The 20340-nt window shown below is 37.7% G+C and overlaps 2 long non-coding RNA genes across 2 annotated transcripts in view; both read right to left on the reverse strand.

Annotated features, from left to right (window-relative positions):
• Window positions 1-638: 638 nt before the first annotated feature.
• Window positions 639-11063, reverse strand: LOC134568684 (uncharacterized). Its single transcript, XR_010084053.1, has 3 exons — window positions 10944-11063; window positions 3452-3506; window positions 639-879 (listed from the first exon to the last, which is right to left on the reverse strand). It is a non-coding gene; the product is annotated as an uncharacterized LOC134568684 (long non-coding RNA).
• Window positions 11064-19825: 8762 nt separating this feature from the next.
• LOC134568685 (uncharacterized) overlaps window positions 19826-20340 on the reverse strand; it is a 34222-nt gene continuing 33707 nt past the window's right edge. Inside the window, exon 3 of the long non-coding RNA XR_010084054.1 lies at window positions 19826-19886. This is a non-coding gene — a long non-coding RNA (uncharacterized LOC134568685). The remainder of the gene's footprint in view (window positions 19887-20340) is intronic.

Genomic DNA, 20340 nt, shown 5'->3' on the forward strand with positions numbered 1-20340 from the left:
GGCAGGGTGAAATAAAGGGCACTCTTTTAATAGAGAGGGATGTGTTTTTTTTGGTTTTTTTTTAAGTTCGCTAAAGGTCAATCAATCTAAATTGAATTATCAAGAAGCCATGCTTGAATAAATAGTTGGTATAAGTACTCAACATTAATACTACTTAATAGAATTGACGAAGAATACAGTTTTACAGTCATCTGAAAAGCAAGATTAAAGCCCTGAATCTGGGTCAGGCATCAAGAAGAACTGTAGCTTAAAATAGCTGGGGGAGCATGATAGCTTAACTCCAATTTAATTAGACAGCACAGTGTTCACACGAACCGTAGTGGGGTGCACAATACTGGGTGTTATCTCGTCATATGGAAAAGAAAAGCCTTCAATTTAATGTATGAACAGATAATTTACGCAATGGTAATTGAAGGAAAGGAAGAAAGTGCATTGCAGCTCAAAATTAGATTGAATGGTTGACGTAATTAGGGCATGAGAAAAATGCAGGATCTCCGGATGATCTGGTCATTGGGGAGAGAAGGAAAATATAGTTGCAGGCAATCAGCTGTTCTTAATGTACAATCAACGATCGATGGTTTGCCTTTAAATACCAAACTCACCGACAGCGTTGAATGTTCACCAAAAAAAGCCACTTTTATTAGATTATGATAATTTGCAGCAATTTTGTATATCACCTATCCAAAGTTAACCATCTCCTGTGCCTTATTTGCAAAATATATAGATTAATTGTTCCGTACAAGAAGACAAACAAAACTTCATTTAGAACATGTTCCTTAGCTTTCTAGAAGAATAACCTATAGGTGAGGAAGGCAACAAGACTGGACACATTTTTATTTTCAGAACAAAGGTGGCAACTGGCAGGTCAAGATGGATTAGCTGTAAAAGAAAGAATAAAACATTTATTTATTGACTAGATTTGTCTGGTATTTTCACCTTTCTATCCAACAGATTTGCATACTTTAACATATTAGTTCAAGATATCTTTATGAAAGCAACACTTCTTTTTGATCGTATGCAGTCTCCTGTGGAACAGGTGAATAGTATAACAGATGTGGTCTTTCATCTCTGATTTTAGGCAACTTGGAAATGAAAGATTTTTGTTAATTCCTACTGATACATTCCCTGCTGATTACACTCATTCATGGAAGAAAATGCCCAATTGCTTTACACTCCAATTCTCACATCTATAATCTAATCTGAATTTCTGGGTGTCTACTGGATTCGCTCAAATAAATAGAAGTAGGACATTAAATGGCAAAGTATCAGCATTTTTATTTATCAATATTTTATCCTCAAGCTGTTGTAACATTTAGAAGATTGAATGGTTTTTTTTTTTGTTTTTTTTTCATCTTTGTTTTCATGTTTTATAACCTAAACATAGAAAATTGATGTCACAGCAAAAATCTGTGGTAACCATTCAACCAGGCTATTTTTTTTTTTATGACCCAGTAAAAATAAAAAATATAATGATATATGCACTTCTTGGGTTCCTTTAACCCAAACTTCTGGAATAAAAGGGAATCATGACATGTCACACGTCATGGGTCCTTAAGGGGTTAAGGACCAAACTTCTGGAATAAAAGGGAATCATGACATGTCACACATGTCATGTGTCCTTAAGGGGTTAAAGGGAAGATATTTTTCAAATACATTTCATAAAAATCAAATCCTACTTTGCTAAAAATCTAATTAAACCCTCCGATGACAATCGGAAATTGTCTATGGTAAATGTTTTTACTTCATGTGCTTGGGAGGGGGAGTGAAGATCTTGTTATAAATAAAGCAAGCGCTTTGTTTGCCGTAAGCGGTGGGTTGCAAACATACATGAGATTTCTCTTTATAGACACGGGAATCCTAATGCACATTGTCAGGGAGAGGGGGAGATGGTGATGTTTCCTCCCAATGCCGAATACCCGCGAGGACTTTTGCTGGCTCTATGGCCCGTCTCCAGTGGCCTGTGTACCAGTGCTGATTGAAAGGACATAATTTAAGTGACTGCATTTTCTACGCGTCCAGCAGCCCAGGGAAGGAACTGGAGCAGAAAAGCGATGTTTCTGCAGGAATTCTCTCCTCTGACCTAAATTCACTTGTGCTTTTGGTGTTGGGGCAAACTTTTTGCATGATAAATTCCACAAGACAATTGAGATAAACGAAAACACACACACGCAGACACAGTTAAGGTCAGTCAGTGTGGAATGGTACGTACAAAATAAATATACAAGGTGTGCCTATCTGCAGTACAGTATATTTATATTTTGAGGCAACATTTGTTTAGATTTGTCTAAACCTAGATAGCCTAGCACATGTTTTTTACATAGGAAAATTTAAACACACAAACACGGCTTCTAAATGAGCCGTTCATTCTACGCAAATTATGGGTTTCAATAACTTTGTAGATCAGATAGGTGCGAATGAATGTACAATATCTCCTGTTCAGTTCTGAAATAAGCCAACATTAATCCTGCTTACATACATACATCCAACAAAAAATAAATGTGTTTTATAACATACAAGGAAAATGAATGCCAAATGTTTGTCCAAACCTAGTAGGTCAGGTCAGGGGTCCCTTGGACATTAACTACTTTGTACCCAGTTGATTTGTACAGGTATAAAAAGTGATATCAAATATTTACATAGCAGCTACATATGTATAGGAGTACCTTAATTTTACTTAACCTGCTCTTAAAAACTAAACACCTATTGTAGGTTGAAAGGAAGCAGGTTCCTTAGAATTCCGTGACATGCAAATCAAGCCCAGGATGTTTTACCATTTTGTGATTGCCAGTCATTCAATAAGTGTATGACATGAATATAGTTAAACAAATGTAACCTCAGTAGAAGCATTATGGTCCTTAAAGATTTAGGTAAATTAGTCAGACTATTTGCTTTGATGAAGTCCCAACCATATTAATTATATACCCTAGTTCCATGGTATAAATTATACATTTTTGGACTTTCAGTGGTGAGTAACTTTTAAAGCCTGGCTCACTGCCTAAGACTTCAAATTTTAAACCATTTATATTTTTTAACCTCAAAATTCCACTTGCCACTAGCAATTGGTGAGTGAAAATTTAGTCCAGGCGAGTAGAAAGCAATGACTATGAAATTTTAGCTTTTCTTACAGACGGTGATGATTAGACCTAAAACTGTTAAATGCCTCCCTGCAAAGGACCAGTGACATGGGTTGACTCCGGTAGCTCATTTGAATGTGAGGTATTTAAGGGATAATTAATACTTTCTGTGCATAACATAGCAATGCCTTCTGCTTTACATACTGCAATTAATGACTGGTGATTGCTCTCTGAGAAGAGAACAGATACGAGAGTGTGAAAAGCAGAAATTGTGACATGTAGATCCACTTATAAAATATTTTGATTTAGGTTATTTCAGTGCTAAAGCTATAAGGGCAATCTGACTCAACCTACCTGCATTAGGGTCACCAACTTACCCCCTGGAAAGACTCACAATTCTGACACTGCAGCTAGTTTTAAACATGTCACTACCTGTAAAAAAACAAAAAGAAAACGTAAATGTACAGAAGATGTACATTACAAATCTAAACTTAAAAATGCAGGGCCATACTAGAACAGAAAAAAGAGCAAAAAATAAAATATAAAAACACATTGCTTTGCCCATCTATGACACTTATTTGCTTTATTCATCAACATAAACCTTAAAGGGACACTATAGTCAACAGAGCCACTACAACTTAATGTAGTGGTTCTGGTGTCTATTTCCACATGATAGAAATTTTCTGTCACACTGGCCTTTTACAGGCTATAGCCTGTCCCTGCAACCTTTTCAATGGAAACGCTGCCTGTGTTTACATTGTGGCATATTAACACCGAGTGGCAGTCCCTCAGCAGCCTCTAGAGGGGCTTCCTTAGTGCTGCATGAAGACGCTAAATGCTCCCCAAGGAGATTCATTGATTCAATGCATCTCTAGGAGAACATACCAACTATAGCGCAGTATGGCCTTTTTCCTATGGGAACTTATTGGATTGGCTGACATCAAGATGGATGATCTTAGCCATGGAGGTGAAGCCAGGTGGGGGTAGTCACAACAAGACCGGGGTGGCATGGGGAAAAAATGTGAGTAAACATCTTTTCACTGCACAGACAGGAGGGGCCAGTGTCCTGACACTAGAGTGCTGATGTGGCTGTTTATAAGTACAGGTTTGTATTCATGACACCAGTGGTGTACTAAGCAAAGGGGGGGCAGGAGGGGGGGGGGGGAAGAGGAGGGATACTATAGTCAGGACACTGGTCCCCCTGTCTGTGTAGTGAAAATATGTTTACGCTCTTGCTGCGACTGGCCCTACCTGGTTTCGCTTCCATGGCTGATATCAGTCTTGATTATGTCAGTCAATCCCAAGAGTGTGTGTGCGAATGCCATATACAGGGTCCGCCCCAGTGCCAAATGTTCTAGGTACGCCCCTGCAGGACACTAAGGTTCCTTTAAGACAGGGGAGCGCAAAAGATTAGATTCACAGATTTAAAACTACAGCTCCCATGATGCTTTGTCAGCCTTTGGGATTATAAATCATGGAAGTTGTGGTTCTGGAGCTCTACTTGTTGAGTAGCACTGCCGTAGATAACATGAGGTCATGGTCGTCTCAGATACACATTTGTATATAACTATTCAAATCAAAATAGTTGACCCAGCTATTGTGGGTTTTTGTGTGTCAAGTCAATTAATTTTCTTCCCCGCAAGAGTAAAAGCAGCAGGCCAGCTACCTCCACAAACAGAACATATTAAAATAAAATGCATTAGTGTACAAAGGGCCTATAGGTGGTCTAATTTTGCACACCAGAATACACAAATGCTAGATACAATAGGACATGCATGAATGTAGACCAGAAACACAGTGTCCAGGAATGGGTGACATTACGCAAAAGAAGAAATCCATTCAATGCAATAATCGTGTTGGTTACCATACGTGCAATCAACAGGTCATCACAGTGTTTACTGCTTCCATGGGGAATGAATAGCCTAATAAAAGAAAGGCAGGTCCTATGTAACTGACTGGTACAAACTACATGATTACCAATGTGTTATGGCTTGCACTAGACACATATGGTTCAATAATCTACTACAATTTTCACAATTCCATGTATTACATATGCTTCATGTTTTATAAATGGATGTATCAATGCCAAAGGCAGTGCTCCAGTAAACTACCCTTTTTTCTTATTACTAAACCACAAATATACCCACGTGATTATTGTTGTTTCTTTTTGATGATTTCTGTTATGGCCAGATAGTCCCCCCCCCCGACTGTTATCTGTGCACTGGATTTATAGGAGTGTGTTTTTTTTTTTTAATGCAACATGACGTTGAACAGGAAACATCTGCTCTTCAGTTCAGTAGATTCAGAGCAACGGTTGTGATGCCATGAACCATGAGAATGGAACGCATGTGGACTCCATATAAACAGCTGCATTCCTGACTAGATTGTTAGACAGATGTCTACCGGTGGAGCAACTGAGGACAAGGGAGCAGCGAGCAAACTGATTTGTCCTTTGCTAGTAATCATGAAATTGGTCTTTGAGGTCTAATTATCATGAAAAAAAGAATTTGTCGGTACAGACTGGTTGGATGTCGCTTACATGGAACTTACTGGTCCTACTGCAAATCAAGAGGAAAGATGGAAATGTTGATAAAACATTATAAAGCATTAACATATTTTATTGGATTGCACAATGGATTCTTCACTTTTCACTTTCACCTTTTTTTAATATCTAGGCATCGCTTAGAGTTTGTACGGCTAAAATAAGGTCTTCACTATGGGACCATTTTGGTTGTGATGAAGGGGGCCATCTTTTTGTTTATGGTTTATTTTGGGTAATGCCCATACCGAGTCCTAAGAAAGGATCCCCACATACAAATGAAATGTAATTACAATTGTAATACTTTATTGGGTACATTAAATGAACACAAAAGAAAAAAAAATAATTGCGAATAAAAAAAAAATAAAAATAAATACTAAACAGCAAATATGATTGAAGGGTAACATACCAATTCTTTAAAGAGGGAAATTAATGGTATTGGGCTGCCAAAATTATCCCCCCTCCTTTTCACATTCCTATAAAAAAAAAAAAGCTGCTAGAAATAAAATAAACCAGCTTAATATACGCCTTTAATATGGTGAAAGGATACCTGTAGCACCATCTAAAATGTTGGATTAAAAGGTTTACTCCAACCCTTTTGAGGGGGGCTTTCCGGTCTAATATGCCTTATTGGGCACTCTAGAGAAGATCCCCTACCCGATTTGCAGTATAACCTGGAATCCAGCACTGTAAGAAGCTCCCGGCACGGATATTCCAATGCCTCCTCACGTGGTCCAATCACTGGCTTCTCATACAGAGGCCTGTGTTTGGACCATTTCGCTGGCTCAGAGCGCATAAGTGAGCTCTGGGCCAGAAAAGGTGGAATTGGAGAGGATGGATGAGTGAACAAGGGAGGTTTTTTTCCCCCCATAAAAAACAAACCAATGTTTCTTCAATGAGGGAGACCGGAGGGAATGCATAGTGGGTGGGAGGATGATTTCCTCATCTTTTGGCACGGTGCAATCTGCACTGACAGGCGTTTTATGCATAGAATTGACCGTGCTGGGGGGTGCAACTAGTTCTTAGCACACAATTAGCAATAACTCCGCATGTACAGTGTTTGAAGCTGAAACACTGGACATAGATACTTCTGCTAACACAACCACTTCAAATCAATGAAGTGGTCATGGTTGTTTGAGTAACCCTTAAAGCGTTGCATATTCTAACAGAGAGGAAGCAGCCTACAGTTATTGCTCAACCAACAATTACAGTGCTGCATACCACCTAGCCACATCTGATATGTGGAATACTCCTATAGAGATTACCAAGATAGCAACAATTGTCTAACTCTAAAGGGACACTAAGATCAAATAACTAGATCCAGGAAAAGGATGACTAACGTACTCTGATGCAACAGGGAAGAAAAAAAAAATACCCCCAAAAAAACACCTCTTTAAATAAAAGGAAAGGGGGGAGAGCCTTAGTATAATTAAGTGGTCTAAGTAGTGCCACAAAGGACATTAGAGTCATAAGCACCCAAAGCTAATTTATGTCTGAAGAGCAAAGGCTAGCCCATCTGGTTTGATCACACAGAAGAGCTACTGTAACTCAAATTGCTGAAAAAATTAATGCTAGGCATGATTGACCGGTCTGAGGTTCCACATTCTCATACACAGCAAACCACAATGACACCTTTCTGAGTGCCAATGATGACCCACGTCCACCACTGAAAGCACTTTCAACGGGGGCATAGGCATCAAAACTGGACATGGAGCAATGGAAGAAATTTGCCTGGTCTGAATCAATCAGTTTTTTTTTTTTTTTTTTGACCAAGTGGATGGCTGAGCGTGTGCTTCATTTACTGAGGGAAGAGATGGCAACAGGATGTACTATGGGAAGAAGGTAGGCTAACGGAGGCAGTTTTATGCTCTGGGTAAGACTGATCGGAAACCTTGGGTCCTGGCATTCATGCAGATATCTCAATCTGATCAAGCACATGTGGGATGTGCGGATACAATAGAGGCTCCACCTCACAAAAATATATCTGATGGTCAGACTAAATTTGAGGCCCCAGATAGTTGTGATCTACATTTTACTTGTTGCTCAAATTCCACCAAGCTAAAGATGGTTCACAACATAAGAAACCAAAAAAAACGTTAAGAGGTCTAAAGCATTTTTGTGACAATACATCCTGAATCCAGACCATTACTGAAGGTTGTGGGGCTTCAGTACATTTTTCACAAGTCAGTGCTGGGTATCTACAATTGCAATGTAGTTCACACACTTCATGGACATCTGGTGTCTAGAGGCTAACTTTCACAGAGAATATACTGTGGAGACCTGAAGACTCAAGGATATTTGACGGTTCTAAAAGTGGTCTGTTTCCTGAGATTTTAAGACTGTACAGGAAGATTACAGGGGAAATCAAAAAGGCAGTAAAATTTACAAGAATGAACAGGAAGTGCATCCCAGGAGATGTAAAGAAAAAATGCTCTGCTTAGAGGAGCCCTGCCCTCACCCACGTATCAAAAGGTATGCATATTATAAAGCAGCCTGGAATTACTGCTTTAACTTATACCACATTTGAAGAACTTCGATGAAGTTCAGTTAATCTTGGCACAAGAACATTGTGGTTTATGGTGTAATTTCCAGCTATTTTTGTCTCTATGAAGACAGAAAGAGGCCTTTCTCTGTCTGCTCTTGGCCAACAGCCAGATTTAGTTTAAAGAACGTAAAATTAAAAAAATAAATACATTCTATAAAAAAAAAAAAAATAAAGAGAGAAAACGTAATACTATCGCTTTGAAGGTACCACACATGATAGACAGAACATTCTTTATAAATGAAAAAAGTTATATTTGTTTAAAGGATATAGTTTTGACTTTATTTGCATTTCCTCAACGAAATTAAATGATTCAATCATTGTCAGTTTATACTGTGAAAAGCTGTGCATGCAAAATACTAGTACAAAATTTCCATTTTCATTTTTAAACTAAAGTGATGCGCCCCCAGAATGCATGCAGTCTAGGGTAATGCAACCAGCAGAAAAGTCCTGATTTGGGGCTCCTGTACATTTATTCCAGATTTGTCTACGATGTTCCCGCTTCTCAGAATGCTAGAGAACGTTCAAAGATCCCCTCTTCAGCTACTGTTTTGTAAGCCCCAAAACATTTCTCCCCAAAACTAATTCTGTAAAGTATGAATTTAAAATTCCTTAAGTTGACCTAATTTGCCATTTTGTTAAAGTAACCCTGAGCAGCAAACACTTGAAATGTTTTTCCGATGCAAGGTTTTTTGTTGTTATTTTTATTTAATTTTTATTTATTTATTAAACAAAATCTCAATAGTGAATGGGTTAAATGCAGTCAGAGTACAGGTTGTTCTTCTTTTGGCAAGTGCCAGTTTAAATGTATTTGTATTTTTCTATTGTCACAGTGTTTGATAATGTAAAGACAGATAGACAGAATTTCTTTCCCGTGGCTAGACACTAAAAACTTGAACACCTCTAATCAAATGACAGTGCGGAGCCAGTCTTATTTTATGGTTTTATCAGTCAGAAGTGGCTCATACATTCAGTTCATCGTACTTTAAATGGGAACCGTCATTTCTCATAGATTTACACTACTGAATAAAACATTCAAGATTCCCTCTAAATTGTGTTACTTTTTTTCTTGAGACTTTAGTTGACATTTACATTAACGTTTTCACAAATACCATCTAGGCACAGCCATGGCACACAATGCAAATGAGGAGGAAAAATATAGACAACCAGGGTTATTTATTAAACTGAGAATTTACAGTAAATTTCAAATTTAAGTCCAGAGCAGCTGAACTGAGAGCATAGCTTTCTACTTTGATCTTAAAAGAACCCCAATTGTTTAATTTCTTCTCAGTCCGCTTTCTTTTTGCCGACTGCAAGTTGCAGAGCACAAAGGCTACAACAATGATTGACAAGGTGATGGGATGTATGCATCTGTTGGCAGAATAAAAAGGTGTGAATTTTTTTAATTTTAATTAATTTATTTTTTACACCTCACAAATACAAGTTTGTAAAATGTAGGGATAAGTAAATACATTAAAAATCCTGGATGGTGATGGTTCATTATTGTAAGCAGACAGTAGTGGCTACTGTAAATAAGAATCAGGAATTGTTGAGAAATAAAATAAATTTGTCAGTTTGTAAAAATGTGACTTTCTGCTCGTTCGACATCTTGCAATTTTTATCTTGGTTCCCCTCAATTCCAGGTTAGTAAATAAGCCCAATATTATGATACTCAGTTATTCTAACATCATACTGAATATCTATGACAATATAAAGTCAGGAAATACTACATTTCAATGACACATTATGATTTTACAGAACGTGTATAAAAAATAAAATTAAAAACTTAAAAGTACATACATATTTTGCCATTAGATTTGTATTTATTCCTTACTATACAGTTCTTTAAAACCCAATTGAAAGATCTTCATTGTTGAGCTTCAGTCTTCCAAACTGCTAAGTCAGCTTTGCATTAATGCAGTAGGGTTTAAGTTTTTTATATACGGTATATATTTTTATTCTCAGCCAAGGCCATTTTTTCCTCGGAAGAACCTCCCCCCCCCCCCAGCTCAGTTTTTAAAGTTGGGGTTATACATGAATGCCAAAAATCAAGTTGGAGGGGAAGCACTCCTGCTATGTCAGAAGCCGGAGTGTATATTTTAAGACTTTGTAAATAGGGTCTTTGTGCTAAAATTTTTAGAGGATCAGGGAGATTTTTTTTTTCTTCGAAAAGCTAAATTCAAGGTTTGCAAAGAAAGAAGTTTAGGAATACACACATGTGTGTGTATGTATAATTTCCCCATACTGTATGATGGCTGATTGCCATTAGATTAGTGGGAGTTATACTCTTTGATAGCAGCTGTAGAAATTACGTACTTCAGTCATTCACTCGAAAATGATAGAGGGACAGGGAAGTTAGAGTTTGATAGGTCTTCTACCAATGTACCATGATTGGTATCAGAGCACATATGATTAGAACAATCTAGATCATGAGACATGTAGGGTCTCCCTTTGAATTAAGGGGTCATGGACCTAAAATAATCAATTGAAAGATACACAACGCTAAGTTACGGTATGTATTATGGAAAAATCATGCCATCGTACAGTTCTGGAGATGTTCAACAATCTAATTCAAACTCAATGGCATTATTTCCTGTAATATACAGTTAATCATTCTGTGACTTGCTCCTTTTTCTCTTTTATCCAATCACCCCTTGTAATATTTTTGTAATACATTAATAAATTGACTCTTTAAATCTGTTTTATATACAATGCATAGCACAAATACCCTCATTTTGAAAGCATTGCCTCAGATACAAAATACAATTTTTATAATTGTTCTACTGACCATCTGTTGTCCAACGTTTGGAGACATGGGTGCCTGGAGAAAAGACAATGTGTTTCACTTTTCTGAATGCTCAATACCATCTGATCAGTTCCATTTATCCCTCTGACCAGTTAACAGAGTATTTCTGTGAAAAACAAAAATCAGATTTATTCATAAAGTTAATGAATAGATATGATTTAATAAGGTTTATTGTGTCTTTAAATTGAACGGTCAGCAGATGAGCGCAATGGTTTTCTTGGATTGCAACACATTAGTTACATAATGTGTTTTTATTTTATCGGACAATGGTGCAATGCTTAAATGGTTTCATTACATCTAGGAGATGCAGTGGTCATCAAAGTAGACAAATCTTACTAGGCTATCCGACTTGTGGGAATAAGGGCCACCTTTACATTTTCTAAGAAGGATTCATGGTACTAGGCACTGATTGACCCCTTAAAGACCAATTGTTTCAATTTGAATCACAATATTTGCACCGGAAATCTTCTCCTGCTGTAGCATTAACAGAAGTGTGAAGCATTTCGATGTAGAATTCTAATGAACAGACAGTATTTCAATGTGTATCAAAAATGGGAATTAAATTTACTCAGAAATTTCTATTTTTCCTTAAAGGGACACAAAGCACCAAAAACACTACATCTTGTGTACAATGTAGTATTTTGGTGCATGTTGGACAATGTAAAACATTGCCGTTTCTGAGAAATGGCAGTTAATCCATTTTGCATCAAACAAGTCTCCAGTGGCTGTCATAGAAATGGCCACCAGAGGTGCTTCCTTCTTAAGACATTTAAATATCTCCATGTTCAGCATCATTGTGCAAAAAAGGTTTGATACAAACTGGGTGACAACACTAGCCACAATCACTACACACTGATGTTTGGTTGTGGAAATAGTTCCGGCATAAAGTTAAACCCGCCTCCCTGAAAGTTAGCACAAAGCATTGTGGAAATCTAATTTACTAATAAACTTCGAGTCTTAGAAAAATCTTGGTTGTTACGATGGAATTACCCAGTATTTCTTACTTTTACATCTAGATTAAATATAATTGTAATTAAACACATTTCCAATATACATTAAATTGATATTTATAGAATTAGTGGGGCTTTCAATGAGGATGATAAAAAAAAAAAAAAGTGGTTTTCATTTTGGGGCCAGCATGTGAGCCTCCGTCTTCCAAAGATTAACGGAAGCTGTAAGCATTAGAAGTCTAGGTTAGGATTAGTGATACGGTTTAATGGAGGATAGAGTTAGGGTTATGGACTACGCATTAGGGTTTCCATTAGTTTACATAGATTAACGTTCCTATGCCTTACTTGTGAAAGATGTACGTCATTTAAGAGCATTCTAAATATTAGATTAAATACAATAGCTTTGTTATTGAGCAAATTACTTTTCACATTTTGCATTGGTAACCAATCTGGAGTTAAAAAAATAAATAAAAAAATCTGCAAAAATATTTGTACCAAAACTTTGTCCTAAAAACATGGATGTGAAAAGTTTTGGCACAGTTATGCATGCTGAAAAGTCAGATTGAGACCAATAATCCTAGAGTTTAAGATGATGTGACTATTGACTGTGTAGGGTCATTTTTGAATGCAAAATGCATGCAGTTTGGTATTTTGATTTCTTTCCCCTGCCTCTCCTTTTTATGCATGGAGCAAGGATTAGTTTGAAATGATTTAGTCACTGCTACTTACCGTGGTGGGCATGCCTTGCTCTAATTACGTGAATAAATCTGCACTACATTTGTTCTACAGACAATCATTTTTCACGAAGTTCGGTATCGCTACTTAATTTTTTCCGTAGCCAGTGAAAATAGATAGGCTTGTGTGGGTACAGGATTATTGAAGGCTTTCACATACAGGAAACAAAAAGTGTATATACTCAAAATGTACCATATATGAAAATGAAGACACGTGTCAAGTCCCACAAATGTATTAGATTTAGAAAATGCATTTTGTGGTGTTGAATTAAATATCTTGAGCGGGAACTTCTGAATGATAGCCAAGAACACCAAGGCTGTAATTGTATATTACTGAAATTTTAAAAATGAAAAAAGAACTAGTGAGAATAAAGGCAGAAAAGCAGATGAGATACTTATTTTATCCTGTCATATTATAACACACTGTGGCCTCCAGCATATGTGCGTGCCTACCTAAAAAAATAAATACATTTAAATCGGGCATTATATACTTGCACTGCAGGAGTTCCCAGCAAACTGTTTACAGGAAAGAAATAAGCATATCAAGCTCTAAATTTGATCGCTTTACAAATCGTGCCTTAACCTAGTAGCATTAAAAGATATAACCAACAAGAAAGTCTACATTATCAAATTACATTTTTTTTTTATAGATTCTTGCTTTGCCCGATACAATGATCTTACTTACTGGAAAGCTTAATTACATGAATCACTAGAATTCTAGAATGTCTCAAGGCACTCTTTCAGTAAACAGGGTTAATGTTTTGCTTTTTTTTTTTTTTTAATTCAGGTTCTTTTTTGTAGGGCATAATCCTGCAACTCTAATGAACCAGCCACCCCTCTTCAAAATTCCACACGTCTCATTTTCCCAGTGAATATATTATTATCCAGAACTGCATTTGGGAGATAAAACCGCCTTCCACGCTGCAAGCAGGGAGATAATGTTCTGAGAGGGGCGTGCAGGATTAATAGGGAAGAGGATCAGGGATGGAGGAGAGACTGGAGCCGAACACACAGGCCCCCATCTGACAGGGTGATAAGATCAATTCATTATTGAAAGCTTTCGTACGGCGTGTCGGCAACATCAGAAAACTACTTTCCACAGTATATCAAAGGAAGGAAGGATTTCATTCACTAATGAAGCTACAGGACTTTTTTTTTTTTTTTTTTTTAAATAAGGGGATTATGGAGTGTCCCTGAAATCCACATAGTACATTTAGGGGAGAGAAGGACATGGGGAGGGGATACGGACATGAAAAAGATGGTTACCTTGATAATAAGTTCAAATTTCAAACAGAGAGCAAGAATAAAAAAAAAAAAAAAAAAAAAAAAATTAATGTTCTAAAGCCATAGGATGGCAATCATACATAAAATGTGAAGTAGCAGTACTTGGAGGTACTGGTTTTATAGGGTACCATTCTGAATAAAACGGTTAAAAATCTAATACACTGTAGAAACATGAGCTAACAAGTCAGATATGGACATAAACCGATATTTGGGCAACATCGCAAGAGATAGCCATGAGACTCTTCAAAAAGTTTCCCTTTAGAAATCCCATTCTTAGATGTTTATCTCCATTAGGGAATTATATATAAATTATTCTAAGGTCCTAATAGAAAGCTTTGCTTTTTTGGACATTGGACGCAGAGGTTTTTTTTTTTGTTTTTTTAAACTACGGCCTAATGTGCAACGTTTTGAGAACGTTACATTTGTCATGTTTGTGTCATTGTCAGAACTAAAAGTCCAGCTTACTTAAAGGACCAGTTTGGGTGCCATAAAAATTTAATCAATATGAAGTTATGGTGCCAGGAGGTCCCTGGCACTGGCTCACCTTAAGGGGTTAAGCCATTTGAGATGTTATGGTGCCTGTAGTGTTCATTTAAGGAGATTTTCAGTAATTCCTGTTCTAATTTTAAGTATCCACCACGTTCATCACGTTGCTATAGTAAATCCAAATTCTAGTTAAAATGTTGAGACACCAAAAATACATTTTTCAATTACGGATCTTCACTTCTTTTTGTCTGGGTGTCAAAGGAGTTTAGATTTAAATAAAAAAAATAAGCTTAAAAAAAAAAAAAAAAATACAAAAAAAAAAAAAAAAAAGCGCTTACAAAAACGACTAAGAGCACAGATGGGGGAAATGGATGCAAAAAAAGATGTAAAGCAATGTAATATGGGGGATTAATGTAACCCCTTCATGATCAGCCTCAACTGATGAGCTGCACAGAGAAAATCTCACATGCAGTGACCCACTTTTCCCCTCACAGCTGGGGTAGGATTTACTGATAGAAAATGTTAGTTATTAAGAAGAACACTGTTCAAAGAAACAAGCATTTTATTTGTACCCAGTGCCCAATATTCACATTATATTAAGGAAGCAATTAATGTCATGACATCACTCTGTGGGTTTCACTAAAACTCTTACAAAGCCTGGTACCATGCCATATTGAGACAAAATCTACAAAAACAGGTTAGAAGATAATACTCATCATTAAATACTGGCATGCCGTCTGCTGAATTTAGGGGATAAAATAAGCTGGTAATAGTAGAATTGGAAATATAATTCTGCTTAGTTAACAGGGTTTAATTTTTCAACACTTTCCCGTTTAGTGAATGAATCCTCTTTTTATAGTTATGCATTTATTTATTTGTAAATATATTTTTTATTGGTTGTTTTATATTTTTTAGTTTCGGTCATGTCATATGAGATATTCAACCAGGACACGCAGGTCCCATTAATTTCGTTTAGTAACTTTTGTGTTGAAATAACAGGGAAACAGGTATAGCTGATTCATGCATACATATTGTGGTGACTCGCAGGTCACGTCGTAACACAAGTAGTAATTGCGTGTTGGACTCGCAGGTCCCGTGGAGTATAAACAGTAGGTAGTATTTTCACATGGTACATTAAATGACTGAGGACACGCAGGTCACGGGTTATTGCCCATGGTATGCAAGTCCCCGATATATTATGGCGTCTCTCTATTAGTATTCAAATAGTCACGTCAATATGTGGGCATTTGCGCACCGGGCTTCTGTGGCCTCGCAGGCTCCTTATCTGGCATAATGTTAGTATTCGTATTTCAGTGCGTAGAACTGTGAGACCTGCCGGTCCCTTGGAGCCTATAGCTTATAACAATTGAAAACCATATGTCAATAGCCCATTCAGATAAGTTTGCATGTCCGTGGTCTCGTTGGACTCATAAGTCCCACGTGTTTCTCCTGGTAGCGAATGTGTGTGTGTCGTTACTTTTGTTGTGAGAGTGTGTGTGTGTCAAGGAAGGTCCCGCAGCAGCCGAGGCCCTGAGATCCTCTGATCCGCCTCTTAGTGGGGCAGTTAGGCCGTACCGCCCTCGTATCGTGTAGTAGTTCGAATCACCTATTTCTCTGTGTCTTGGGGTCTCGTTTGGGCCGATGGGTGTCTAATGGGTGGGTTTGTGGTTACTTCGTCTCATACCCTCTGGTCCCGTGGGGGGTTGTCTGTGTGCCTGTCTTGTTCCTATCCCCCAGCTGTTCGCCTGTCAGATCGTACGTGTGTATTGTCTATGTGTCTAGGCTCCCTGTGACTGCTTTGGTGTGGGGTGGGGGTTTCGGTTTCGGCATGGTGGGGTTACGGGGGGCTCTGTTACGTGAAAGGGCCGTGATCTCCCTCTTCTCTACTTTTGAGATGTCTGTGTTCTAGTGTGAGGGTGTAGCTTGTAGCATGGTAGTGAAGTCAGGTTTGGTTGTCTGCAAAATCCAGTGTGTCCATCTGTTGAGGTATTTTTGGAATGTGTCGTTTGTGGTATTATGGAGTTCTTCTAGGGATCTTAGTTCCTCCATTTGTGTGAACCATGTTTTTAGGGGAGGGGTGTCTCGTTTCCAGAACTGTGGTATTAGTGTTTTGACCATGTTCAGTATGCGTATTGTGAGCGATTTCTTGTATGCAGTTCTGGGGATCTTGGTGTGGTGTAGCAGCATGGCTGCTGGGTTGAATGGTGGTGGGTCGTCTGTGAACCGTTTCAGTATCTTGTGTATGTCTTTCCAGTATGGGGTTATCTTTTTGCAGTCCCACCAGATGTGTAAATGAGTGCCCTTTTCCTCTTCGCATCGCCAACACTGAGGGGAGTGCGACGGGATTCGTGCATGTAGTATCTCGGGGGTGTAGTACCATTGTGTCAACAGTTTATAGGCCATTTCTTGCGTCTTACTAAAGCTGGAGCAATGGTGAGTAAGATAGCATATTTTCTCCCAGTCTCCTTTCTCCAGTGTGTGGCCCAGAGCCGCCTCCCACTTCCTGAAGAATCGTGGTTGTTCTATAGGTGTGAGTGTTAGTAGTAGGGTGTATAGAATGGAAACCCAGTGTGCAAGTGGGTTCAGATCTAGGCAAAGATTCTCAAAGGCGGTGGTTGCACGTGTTAGGATCGGTCCCTGTGGGAGTGAGGCAATATAGCTGCGGATTTGTTTGTATTTTAGTTGTGTTAGGAGGGTGTGTCCCGTAGGTCCTCGAGTGTCTTAATGCCTTCTGTTGTGTGTATGTGCTTAAGTCTGGGTATTGGGTCCTGAATTAAGTCTTTGAACGCTCTTGGGTCTAGGCCCGGTGGAAAGTTCGGGTTGTGCGTAAGTGGTAATAGGGGTGTAGGTTGTGTGGTTAGGCCGTGTCTCCCTTTTTGTGCGATTCCATTCCCGTAGGGTCGCTCTTGTGTAGGGGGATTGTTTTGCGTCCCCTATTGGGGCCTCTGGTGGCAGCCATGGCAAAACTGCAACCGGCATGCCTGCTTCATGTTCCTCTGCCTGTTTCCAAAGTTTATGAATCCCAGATTTAGTCCATTCCATTATCCTGTAGTAGAGGGTGAAATCCGGCAGCGCCAGTCCGCCCCAGTCTTTTGGTTGTGTTAATAGTGCATGGCGAAGCCTAGGTTTTTTCCCGTTCCATACATATTGACCTAGAGCCGTGAGCAGATGCGTTTTTTATACATATTTTATTTTATAGAGGTATGGGTAACTGAATCCTGATTAACCAGCCACTACATTGTTGCCCAAATTTGGTGAGATCTTACCCAACCATTTCTTATTAGTTATTTTACTTGGGTTATTCATCCTTTACACATACTTTGATTCACTCTTGCCATTTACAGTAGATCATATTTTTTGTACCACAGATGGAACTCAAAATAACAAAGCGGTTTCGTCCATTGCCTGTTTTCTTTGTGTGGTGATTTGTCCAAATAGGGTTTAGAAGTTCAGGATTTCAGACAAATAAATTGATGCCCAAATTTTGGACTAATCACAAATTGTTTGAACCTGAATGCATAAATCTACTATAGATTATTTAACAGCTGCATACAGCCATCGAAGATTAAATAAGAATTCAGAAACTATTTTAAGAAACATAATGTAGCAAGATGCATAGGGGCTGGAACCTAAAGTAGCTAAGTGATTTCACTTCTCCATAGAGAAAATGTGGTCTCTAATCAAAGGATTGTTATAGCAATATTTGAAAAATGTTCCTTTTTTAAGTAGAAAAAAAACCAATCACACATAGCATTACAATATTAGTGATTGTATATTAAAACATTAAAGGTGTATAACAAGCAATGACATCTATAAAAAAAAATCTAATAGGACCAGTCAATTAAAGGTCTTGAGTGAATATGCCTTTTTATTGCTTCCCATACATTCCAGTGGTATTTTAATTAGACTATTACTGGAGGTGTTGTTGGAGGGACAGTTCATAACATTTATTGTCTAATACAAGATATAAAACTCTTTAAGGAATGGTATATTTGATGACGTACTATCAGGGAATAGAAGATGCAACAATCAATACATTGCCCACCATAATCTTATCAATTTGGCAATGTTATCTGGATACATTTTATATTTGTTTTTAATTATTTTTTTTAACTAGGTCTAGTTCTGTTAATGTTGCAATTGATGAATCAATATTCTTGATTAAAGGGATATTTGGAGAAAGACTGGAAGATGGAGGAAAAGGCTGGTCAAATATAATAAAGGCGATTATACAAAAAAAGCTGGAAACCTGATTGGGGAGACAGGAAAGACGAGGGAAGCTTGAAATAAGGCCAAACGTGCCAAAAATGTGCTACCTCCCCGGGACCAGTTAAAAATCCAGAGCTCTAGTATCTCCTCACATGCATGGGTCTTCCCCGATACCGGTCCTGCCAGATAACTTACTGACTCTTTTCAAGTTTATTTTATGTATGCAAGAATCCTTTTCTTTTTTTCATATCTGAGAAATGTGTGCAAATATTATGTATAACGCAAGTCTGAAAAAAAATGTGCTAGCTCATCCACAGCTCTAAGCCTATCAATACCATACAGATTGGATGAGATTGAAGAGACTTGTTCTTGCGTGCATTAACCAGTATTCCAATTTATGTAGCGCTATAGACACTCAGGAATGTATTCACTAAACAGTGAGTTGTGATGTGTTCTCCAACCCATTGCTTGCATTTCATTTGCAAATTTTTTCAACGCTCCTTTTTTAATGCTACGAGTCCATATCAACCTAAGTAAAGTCCCACCAACCAATTCGTACATAAATTCCTCTGAGAAGCTCTACATAAATAACCATAGCGTGCACTATTTACCATTTTTTTGGAACAGCTACAAAAAAATAGAATCACATTCTGAGAAAAATATATAAAGGTTACAGAGGGAAATCTAGATTTTTATGATATCCATTTTAAAAAACAAACAAACAAATTGGAGAATCTGGAACATTTCGATATATACATTAAACCCACATATAAATTGTGTAAAAGGAACCCTGACTTCAGTTTCCAATACATTTCTGCAGGGACACAACACATTAAGAGATTTGAAGCATGCATCTTTGTGCATGTATGAAATAAGAATAGACTGGGTTTTCTCTCGCTTATATAAGGTAAGCTTCCCCACATCTTCTCCTATATCATACAGCAGATTGTCGCCCCCGACATTCAGTTTAAAATTCAGTTGGAGAAATATTTGAGAATCTTGAGTAATCTGAAGAGACATCTGGGAAGCTAAACTAGTGGGGTTTTACAAAACGATATGTATGCTTATCCCCAGTGACCCTTCAAATAGCATTTAATCCTCATGTCAAGAAGCTGAATAACTGGGATTTTCTTCATTGGAATCAGAGTAAGGTATAATCCCCCAAATCCAGACCTATGCATACAGACCTCATCTCACCTCTGGCAATTTATTTTGAGAGATCATAAGTGTTTAGTTTCACCACAATGACGCCGCCATGTTGCCTGAAAGACAAAATATTTAGATGACAGATGTTACTCTTAACATTTGTATTACCATACGTTTTCTCTATTATCACCAGCAGCAGAATCAAGTACTTTGGATGGTCTGTTTAGGGTTGGGGGTTTATGTGAAAAGATTTAAAAAAATAAAAATAAAAAAAAGGTTCTCCCCTGTCTTGTGTTTGCTCTTTCCCATATTATATCTGCAAAGTTATGCAGAAATCTCATAAATTCTTCTCCAAAAAAGTTCTAAAAACAGATATACATTGATTCCATGGCAACTGGAATATCATTTGGTATTTTGCCCCATAGCATGAATTTTGCCTTGATGAACCTCTCCCATTATCAGACCTATTGTGTGCACACAAGGAAGTGGATTCATGGAATTTATCAAACACAGAATTTCAGCATTAACATATGTACAAATCTAATCTGAATCTTACTAACAGTTCCTATC

The sequence above is a fragment of the Pelobates fuscus genome, chromosome 7 (assembly GCF_036172605.1).
Source record: "Pelobates fuscus isolate aPelFus1 chromosome 7, aPelFus1.pri, whole genome shotgun sequence".
In the NCBI taxonomy this organism is placed as follows: domain Eukaryota; kingdom Metazoa; phylum Chordata; class Amphibia; order Anura; family Pelobatidae; genus Pelobates; species Pelobates fuscus.